Raw genomic sequence first — 10,920 nt, 5'->3', positions numbered from 1 at the left:
AAGCATGATTGCGGGGGCACCTGGGTGGCTGATCTCACGGTTCGTAAGTTCAAGCCCCGCCTCGGGCTCTGTGCTGACAGCTCAGAGCCTGGAGCCTGCTTCACATTCTGTGTCTGTCTCTCTCTGCTCCTTCCCCGCCTGCACTCTGTCTCTGTCTCTCAAATATAAAAATAAACGATAAAACAATATGTTTAAAAAAGTATAATTGTACACACAATATAATCATTTCTCTCTGTCTCTTCCAAATAAGTTTGAGTTCTTTTTTTTTTTTAATTTTTTTAATGTTTACTTATTTTTGAGAGAGAAAGAGAGACAAAGCATGAGTGGGAGAGGGGCAGAGAGAGAGAGGGAGACACAGAATCCGAAGCAGGCTCCAGGCTCCTAGCTGTCAGCACAGAGCCCGACATGGGCTCGAACCCACGGACCGCGAGATCATGACCTGAGCCGAAGTCAGACGCTCAACTGACTGAGCCACCCAGGTGCCCCAAGTTTGAGTTCTTTAAAGGCGAAGAGCATAATTCATGCATCGTTGTTGGCATCCCGTGAGCTTAGCAGCGTGTGGCACGTAGTCGGTTGTGGACAAAGAATTGTTCAGTGAGTAAATGAGTGAACGACAAAAGGAACGGCTTGCTATTCTTGATAAAGTAGTGGATGGGCCACCTTCCTGGAAAAAGAGTCCTAAGGCGATGTTAAAATACTGGAAAGAAGACAATATTTGAGACTGTAGCTGTGAATTGCCAAGTGATGAGCAAAAGAATTGAATTTTGCAAATGTATTAAAGTATGGGAATAAATGTCTTTACTGTATTTAAAATATTGGCTTGGGGCGCCTGGGTGGCGCAGTCGGTTAAGCGTCCGACTTCAGCCAGGTCACGATCTCACGGTCCGTGAGTTCGAGCCCCGCGTCAGGCTCTGGGCTGATGGCTCAGAGCCTGGAGCCTGTTTCCGATTCTGTGTCTCCCTCTCTCTCTGTCCCTCCCCCGTTCATGCTCTGTCTCTCTCTGTCCCACAAATAAATAATAAAAAAAAAAAAAAAAAATAAAATATTGGCTTAACCAGGCAATCCTATGTGCAAGGTACTGGGGTGCCTCGGGACTGTGTGTATGCAATTAGGAAAGACCCAAAGAGGATTTAGTTACTATTGTAGTGGACTGTCAGCCCTTTACACCTTAGTGTAAATAAAAGTTTGAAGGTAGAAGGGTGCCATCTACTGAGAAAATGGAGCATAACAGAGAAGTGAAAGCTTCAGAGAGTTCTCGTTTCTAAATTCTTCCTAGAAATTGTCCCACCTAATTTCTTGTTCTATCCATCACATGTTTTATCAAGTTTTTTTCTAGATCATTTTAAATGTTTTTTTAATGCTTATTTATTATTGAAAGACAGAGAGAGTCAGAGCGTGAGCAGGGGAGGGGCAGAGGGAGAGGGAAACACAGAATCTGAAGCAGGCTCTGAGCTGTCAGCACAGAGCCCGACGCGGGGCTCGAACTCACAAACCGCGAGATCATGACCTGAGCCGAAGTCGGACGCTTAACCGACTGCGCCACCCAGGTGCCCTTTTCTAGATCATTTTAAACAGATTCATATTTAGGGAAACTTTAGATCTCCTCAATAAATATTCCATGCCCATTTTTTTTAATGTCTTTTATTTCTTTTTGAGAGAGAGAAAGAGACAGAGTGTGAGCAGGGGAAAGGCAGAGAAAGAAGGAGACACAGAATCCGAAACAGGCTCCAGGCTCTGAGCTGTCAGCACAGAGCCCGACGTGGGGCTCGAACTCACTAACTGCGAGATCGTGACCTGAGCCCAAGTCAGATGCTTAACCGACTGAGCCACCCAGATGCCCTCCATGCCCGTTTTTAAATACATCACCCTTTGTTCATGTTTTCCTTAAAATCTGTCATGTTTCTTCCTAATTATCCTTAATCAAGATTTAAACACACACATGCGCGCGTGCACACACACACACACACACACAAATTAGTGGATAGCACAGCCCCAAAGTCCAGGCAGTTATTCATTAACAAGCGAAAACACTACCACTTGCGTTGTTAATGAATGGAGGGGACAGGAAGGATTTTTTGTCAGCAGGCAAGGACCAGGTGTGTTCACATGATTTAATACAAAAGGCAAAACACGCTCGGCCAAGTGCGTCGTTGGAGCCTTTGCAAGAGGGTGTCTCTGGCATTGCTGAGCACACGGTACAGCAGAGGAAATCATCTGACGGCCGTTGAAGAAAGGGCCACCAGAAACCTGCTTTTCGGTTCCTCAGGGCGCGGTGCGGACAATGCTCCGTTAGTTGCACAACACATTTTCTCAAGACCCTTCCTTGTACACGGGGGACTCAGTTATTCAGATTGGAGGCTGAACCAAACGCAGCTGATTCGGTGGCATTTCTGCCATCACCCCCCCCCCCCCAGCAGTTCAAACACAAGTAGCCAGAGCATTTATCGATCAGTTTCCAAATTCTCGCCCCTGACCTTTGTACCTTACAAATGGTGTATCATTTAATGAGAATGTTCATATGAGGTGGGTTTTATTTCAAGCTGAAGGAGAAGGAAAAAAGGACTCAGAGAAACTGAGGACACGTACCCAAACTCCGACATCCAGCGAGGAGTTGAAATTCCAAGGACGATCTCTTTGACTCTCAGACCCAACTTTTCCCCACATGCTGAGCCTCCATCGCAAGGGGATAAGAGACAATCTACCCAAGAAAAAATCGTTGTGGGCAGCATCAGAGAGAAACTCATTCTTACACTGGGGATGTAGAGTCGAGCAAATCCCCACTGATTTGAATTCTTTGCAATATCTATGGGGAAGTGTTTCTCAAAAGGCTCGATAGGAAAACTAATCATTCCCAGGGTCCCTGTGAATAAAGAATGCTGACCGTTCAGTTGGATTTGGGAATCTCTGTGCCCCGAATCCCTTCTGAAGGTCAAAAATGTTCATTTTATGTTAAGAGCTCTGAGGGGTAAAGAACTCTGTTTAAATTGATTCATGTAAGGCTTCGTGCAAAATTTTTCTTGTAGCGCATCTAACACCACAGTGAACACGAACTGGGAAGCATTGCCCTGGCCAGTCTTTACGAGGGGTCGTTAACGGGTTTCTAAGCAGGACAGTGACACGGTTGGATTTGCATTCTGACACAGGATTCTGGCAGGTGGGTTTTGGGACTGGGACGGATGAATATGAAAGAGCTGCCAGAACCTGAAATAAAATATCGGGGGGAAAAGGATAGAGAGAGAGACAAAATGGAAAAATATTTAGGAAGCAACATCAGTAGGGCTTGGGGGTAGATTTGATACAGGAAAGTAATAAATAACGAAATAATCTGCAGATTTCCAGCTTGGGTGACTGGGTAGATGTAGCATATGAGAGCGAGAAATTGGTTTAACTTTTTAAATTCGGAGTTTCCAAATGTATTTAAATCTAACCTTATTTAGTAGTAGTAGTATTTTGGGTATCCAATAGAACTAATGTCCTGGAAAGCACACTTCCGGAAACACTGCTTGCTATGAAAGTCTTATGCACCAGAAAGACAACTGGTCCAGAACACCTACTCAACGTCACCCAACTTTTATGGGGGAAATCCTGAGAAACATCTTATCAAAACAAATGAAATTTGTCGTACAAATTAACAGTGTGAAAATAATTTAAAGTGACATATAAACCTAACTTAAGAGAAAACCCTTATCTTTTCTGCCACTCTAGGATCTGGAGCAAAGGTTTGGCCAACTATAGCTCTCGGGTCAAATCCAGCCTACCGCCTGTATTTGTAAATAAAGTTTTATTGGAACAGAGCTGTACGCCTCCGTTTATATACGGTCGATGACCACTGTCAAGCAGCGATGGAACATTGAGTAGTTGCGACAGAGACCGAACAGCCTGCAGAGTGTAAAATATTTACTCTCTGTCCCTTAACAGAAAAATTTGTGAAACCTTGAGCCAGTGAGCTGTTAAGCACCTTGGGGATGCTTGTAAAAGATCCGCAAAGTGATACAGTGAAATCCAAAACCACGAACACGGATACATTCGCGACCCAAGTTTCCTCCGACGACACCAGCTAACGAACACAGAAAGATCACAACGAAGAAACCCAAAGTGTAGGTCTCTGGCCCAGCCCCCCACCCTGCTTGCAGAAATTCTGGAACTTCGCTCCAGCACTTACCCACCAGGGTTTATGTACCCTCGGCACCCGTCAGCTCCTCCCTCACCCCACCTTTTCTGCCACTGCCCGCCCCCCCCCAAACCCTGGCTCCCTTTCTCCCTAGCAGGCTGGCCCAAATAGCTACTAACAAACACCACGTTGGTGCTTCCTGGAGCTTTTATCAAGTTAGGAATGCATCCAGCGGCAAATAGGAGATTCCTTCCATACAGAGGTTTCAAAAACAAAAGCAAAAACAAAAACATCTAGCTGTAAGCGGTCCAGGCTGGTTCCATCCAGGAAGGATAAAGGAGGAAGAATGGCAGAGGCCTGAGGAAGCATTCCAGCTCAAATTGTCTTTTTCAAAAGCTTTCCTGGTAGCTCAACCTTCAAGGACAAGTTCGCAGGTATAGATAATGCCCCCCAAATGGTATAATGGTTAGCTTCCGCTAACATCTCATTACTCAGAACTAGCTCACATGGGAAGCTCTTTCTGCAAGGGACGAGCGCTTAGCTTTCCAACCCACGTAGTAGAGGAAGGGAGAGAACGCTGGGCATGGCTTTTAGAGGACCCAAACTATGGTACCTGGTTCAGCGCCTTTGCTTGGTTCCTTCCATTTTCCAACGTGCTCTCACCAGTTTGTCCAAGCGAAGACCGTGTCCTCCACTCTCGTCAGTGCCCGGCACTGACGTGGGTCCCACACAGTCCCGCTGGCCACACTCACAGACAGAAGTAGAGGCTGCGGCTTGTATGTGTTTGTCACAGTCTCTGTTCGTCATAACCCTAGGCATGGGGGATAGCACACTAGGGAATATCCCAAGCAATACCTTACTGAGCAATTTCTCACTGTATATATATATATATATATATATATATATATATATATTCTATATGTAGAATTTCTTATTCTAAAGCTTGAAAGTATCTTGTATGTGTACCAGGCCTCTTCCAGAAAACTCATTCTGACGTCCTCCCTAGCATCTCATGTTACTTAATCTCTGGTCGGTCTTCCAGACATCTCCAAACAAGGCTGAGTCTACAGGTTGTATACAGCTCAGGTTCCCACTCTGTGATCCTCACAAATCCAAAGTGGATGGAAATAGGAGTTTGGGAACACCAGTGCTCAGAGCTTAGGTGGGAAGGAAATATTTATGAGATACCTACATTATTTGCACAAACTTAAGGTCTACATTTTCATTATAAAATGTGAAATATTTCATGTACTTAATATAATGTGAAATATTAAAGTCTATATTTTAATTATCAATATTTTGTCTGTTTAAAAATCAGCCCAGACAGAAATTCTCGGGAAAATGGTGACTAGGACAATGTCATATTCTTAAATGTACGAAGAATCTGAACTTAAAGGGCTGGATGAAGGCTGGTTGATTGACCATTATTTTTGGTTAAAGTCTATACTAAAACAAACAAACAAAACTACAAAATATGTGATATTTATTGCATATCCTAAAAAAATAATCTTGCCTTTAAATCAGAGTTTTTATCCTCTAAATTAAAGAAGTTGTACTCAACTCAAATGCACCACAAAATAAATATTTGCCCCTTCACTAAATGCGTTGTTTTGGTCACGTGTAATAGTAATTAGGAATCTATCCAACATTATAACATAAGAATAATAAGTGTTGGTGTAGAATATTCAAATTCAATTCATATGCATTATCTCATTTGACGTCCACAATCATTAAGTCACTCCATTTTCTCTAGGTGGATCAGTCACCTCAGAAACATGGTTGACAAATTTAAGGGACACAAGTTAAGTCCTCCTTACCTCCCCCAAACATTTTTGCAACCCGCTCACTAATGCTTGACCCATTTCCGTAAGAGATGAATCTTTCATTCTGCAATTAGAAATAAGACCAAACAAAATGTCCACGGGATAGGTAACATTTTATTCGATTTCACGCACAAGTGTGAAGGCAACGCGGTGATTAAGGTTCAAGCTCTAGACACACAGGCCAATGATCCAACACGAGCTCAGCCATTATTACGTTTCCTCATCTGTAAAATGGAATAGTAATTCTCTCTACCTCATGTGGTTTTTTCCACAATTAAATAAAATAGTATTTACAAAGCACTTAGTGAGGCCGGTAGCTAGGAAGGACTCATAAAAGTTGTTGTTGTTGTTGTTGTTCTTGGACTGATGGGAAAAGGAGAGACAGTATAAAGGGCACCAAGGTATCTAAAGGGGGAAGAGAAAAGAACGCCAGAAGAATAGAGAAGTTCCTGAGGCACATAATGGACAAACCGGCCAAATTTCTCGACTTTTACGCGTTGGTGGGTGGGCCAGCCAAGGGCCCACGAGCAGTGGAGGCTAGGACTCACTGAGGGAGGCAGTGCAGCAATAGACCACCAGATGGCAGCATAGAGCCGTTGCCATTTTCACCCTGCAGCATTGCAGTTTTCATCCTGCTGAGCTGTACATGACGTTCCAAAGAGTTGGGTTCACAGCGGTGGAAATCCGAGGTGTCCCAGCCAGACTGTCCGTAATGCACCATCTAAGTCCTGAGGGCCAGTGTTCCTAAAGTCCTATTTCCATCCACTTTCCCTCCCTCTACCTTTTCTTCGTGCTCTTCTTGGGAATATAGAATGACTAGTAAATCGGATTTACTCAAAAGAGAATCAGTCTACACCCAAAGCAAAAAAATGCAGAGTTTGCTCTGCAGCAGGCCTGTTAGCTGTTCTTTCCAAAACCATAGTACTTCAGCTATGGATAAACTTTTATTAAAACAAACCAACGTTTGCCGTGCTTAACAGCACCACCGGTGAAGGTAAATCACATTCTGCCAAGAGCGGTTCGAAAGAAAAGTCAAACACTATTCCATCAACATCTTTTCAAACCAATTTTCAGATACTGGGGAGCTTCTAAGTGGATTCCTGCGAATAAAGCACATTTCATCCCCAAGCCCAAAATCCTTATGAATTTTCATTGTTGATCTAGAGAAATGGGTCCTTTTCCTTCATAGCCACAATTAGGAATAACAGTGCAGCGATCCGTCTCTGTCACAGATCAAAATACTGTAGGACCATTATTCTAAATCTGTTCGTGTTTAATTGGGACCAAGGAAGTTATTCAAGGACAAGTTCACAGGTATAGATAATGTCCCCCAAATGGTATAATTTACATTTGGTGCTTGGCTTTAGCCCACAGATGTGAAAAATACAAGCATCCCAAACGGTTCCCTGGAAACTGTACACATGCAGAAGCTAAAACCATTGCTCCCGCTCAGGCCAACATTCCCTTACACCTGAAATTTTCCCCTAATATGAATTTTTATTGTGATAGAGCTCAGTCTGGTGCTACAGCATGTTCATATCCCCTGTTTCTGTAGGCATGTCTAACTTTCGTATGATTTAATGTGAGTTTATGTCAATGTAAGAAATATTTCCCAAGTCATTTTTAATAATGACACTACACTGAGCTGAAGACAAAAAAAAAAAAAAAATCCACGACTTGAAATATGTGTTCTTACCCCAAAGTTAATATCACCAGTAATCAACTTTTTCAGCAATAGTAACAAACCACTCAATGTGTCTCCTAATACAATGCACTGAGAAGGCTGTAATTATTCTTAGATGGGACTCCTTGCAAAAAGCATAACCTGAATCCAGTCATGAGGAAACTATGGATTGGGCTGGACTCTTCAAAAATGCTACTCATGGAAGGCAAAAAAAAAAAAAAAAAAAAGGAGGAAAAATCAGAGAGACGTGAAAACTAAATGCAACATGAGATCCCAGATTGGATCTCGAACCACGAAGGAAAAAAAATTGCTATACAGGACAGTCCTGGGACAAAAATGTAAAATTCACACAAGGCCTATAGATTGGATATTAATGATGTGCTGATGTAAAGTTTCCTGATTTGGGGAACTGTACATGGCTGTATAAGTGGATGTCCTGTTCTTAGGAAATATACACTTAAAACATTTAGTAAAGGGCAATGAACTCTCAAGTGACTCAGAAAGAATATATAATTGTTATGCGTGTAAAATAAACATAAGAAAGCCAAAGTGCAAACATAGCAAATGTGAACAATTGGCAGATCTGAGTGAAGAGGATATCAAAGTCCCTTGCACTGTATCTGCAACTTTTCTATAAATTTGAAATTGTTTCAAAGGAAAGGTAATCCATTAAAAAACAAAAAAAGTAGGGACACCTGGGTGGCTCAGTCGGTTAGGCATCTGACTTCGGCTCAGGTCATAATCTCACGGTTCGTGGGTTCAAACCCCACATCGGGCTCAGAGCCTGGAGCCTGCTTTGGATTCTGTGTCTCCCTCTCTCTCTGCCCCTCCCCTGCTCTCTCTCTCTCTCTCTCAGAAATAAACATTAAAAAAATATTAAAACAAAAAACAAAAACAAAAAAAGTAGCCAGAAAGTCATTCCAGACTCAGTTCCAGCAAAGGCATTTTGGCTTCATTCTTTTCTTAATAAAACAACATGTACCAAGAAAATAAAAGGAAGATTTAAAAAGAAAAGAAGATCGCCCACAACCCACGTCCCTATCCTGCGGGTGTTCCCATGTCTACAAGGTTACTCCCACGTTCTTGCTGTCATGCGCTTTTTGTACCCTCTCTGTGGTTGTGCCAAGCCCCCACCCAAGCCTCTATCACCTCTTGACTGGAGATTGGGCTCCCCGCCTCCACCTGCCCCTCCCCATCCATTCTCCCACCAGAGCAGCCAACGTGTGCCTTTCGTGTGCCGCACCTTCAGCGAGGTTGTGCGTGTTCACCAAAACCAAGCCAACAAACAAAACTCACCAAAGTAGAGATTTGGACAAAATCCATAATGAAGCGCCCGGCCAAATATTTAGCATTCGAAAACATCAAACTTGGTTTACCATCAGTAAACTCCCTTCTACTCTTGCTCATCCCTAGAGCTCACCTTCTGCTAAATGCCCTCAACTCTAATTTTACCGCCCCCCCTCCACCCCGTCTCTAGTGGGTTGCCCAAATTCTGCCTTACCCTGTGGCTCTCCACCTGGGCATCGCTGAAGCCACGCAGCTGTGCCTTAATTTCCCCAATCAGATCAGATTGGGATCTGCCCTCCGCGTGAGCCAGAGCCTGGAGGGTCTCGCATAACTCTGCCACTAAGCAGCTGCAGGCCTTTGGCAAATCGTGTAATTTTTCCCGTTCTCAAATTTCAATGAAGTAAAACAGAGGATTAAGTAATTTCTAAAATCACTTTTAGTTCTGAAAGACTGTAGTTCTATGATTCTATAGCCAGGAAAAACAGAAATAATCAGAAAATCTGGAGCAGAAACATTGTGAAGGGCAACAGAATGAAAGATGATCGCGAACGTCGGAGGTTTATTTCAGGGCTTGGAGGCAGAGGATAGCAGAGTAAGACTCCCTGTCACACAAGCTGGTCGAGGAGAATTAGGTGATGAGACTGGGAATTATAGAAGGAGATAGTAAACAACTCAGCAAAACCGTTGACCGTGGCTCTGACCAGCCACGGATGAATGACAGATGCTGTAATGAAATACCTCTGAAACGGAATTCTAGCAGCAACTTTTCTTCCTTTAATATTTTCAACAGCTTGGGAAGTACGGTCACTTTTTCAGGGTACTCGATCAATGGCTCTGAACGCATGGTCTACAAATCTAGACTAGACATCAGAGCACATCAGTGTCAAGGGAAGGGGTGATGAACAGCCAGTCCAACTTTTTATTGAGTATGTGAGGACACTAAAGACCAGACTGGCTGAATGATTTGCCAAAGGCGACACAGAATGGTGTCTCACTGCCATACACCCTCGTCCGTGAAACGCTTCTAGTCAGTCCGGACCAGGCTGGCCTCTGGAGCTTTTGCTGAAGCCAAGGCCATACTTGACTTGTGGCATTGATTCACACGTTTCAGCCCTGCCCGTGCCTCTGGGACTGCATGGCAGCCTAGGTAAGTCACGTCCGAGGACATCTTTTGAAGCGTTGGAGTCATTCCAGCCCCCGGGGCTGGGGTCCAATATGCACACGCCCTGCCTCCTTGAGGTGGGTCCCTCTCTCTAAAGTGGACCCGGTGAATACAATCGCAAGCAACTCTTCAGATGCAACCACTGCGGTGTTTTCTTTCTGGCAATGGCAGAAGAGGAGAGGGCTACTTCTGTCCCCTTCAGCGTGCCTCCGGAAATGTGGAAGGTTGGCAAGCCATTGAACGACAGCACCTGACGCCTGATCTGAATTCACGCTAAAGTGTCAAAGGAAAAAAGCCAATTCACTTAGGGAGATGCTCAACATCGTCTTCTTGTCGGGATTTGTCTGCGAACAGAAGATAAAGTTAAGGGGAACTCCGTGAGGGAAGGCGATTCCCTTCGTTACTGCTCTTGGCAGTAATGAGGATAGCCCCTTTCACCCGACATGGTGATGATCCCTCCCATCTTAGCATGTGAGAGAACAAAACACACAGGCATCGTGCCTCCCACTAGCTCTGCAGTGAGCCTTCTCCAGCTCCTCTTGGTTTAATCCCCAGTCCCTGCCAAGGCTAGATGAGAGCTCCTGTGCTTCTGGAGATCCCCCTGCTCTGTGCAGGGACCACTGCCTCCCGAAGCCTCGGGTCCAGCAGAACCTGCTATCACACATCCCCTTGCGGGATTTTCTCATGAAAACATCTTCAAGACAAACAAGCATGTAATTCCTTGAATCTCCAGGTCTTAGGTCTGGACACTTAATAAAAACCTCCCCGGGGCCCCTGGGTGGCTCAGTCGGTTAAGGTGAAGCATCTGACTCCTGATCTCACCTCAGGTCATGATCTCACGGTTCGTGGTTTC

Source organism: Panthera onca, chromosome F2, assembly GCF_046562875.1.
Source record: "Panthera onca isolate mPanOnc1 chromosome F2, mPanOnc1 haplotype 2, whole genome shotgun sequence".
In the NCBI taxonomy this organism is placed as follows: Eukaryota; Metazoa; Chordata; class Mammalia; order Carnivora; family Felidae; genus Panthera; species Panthera onca.
The sequence above is the reverse complement of the archived record's forward strand: the minus strand, read 5'-3'. Positions refer to the sequence as shown.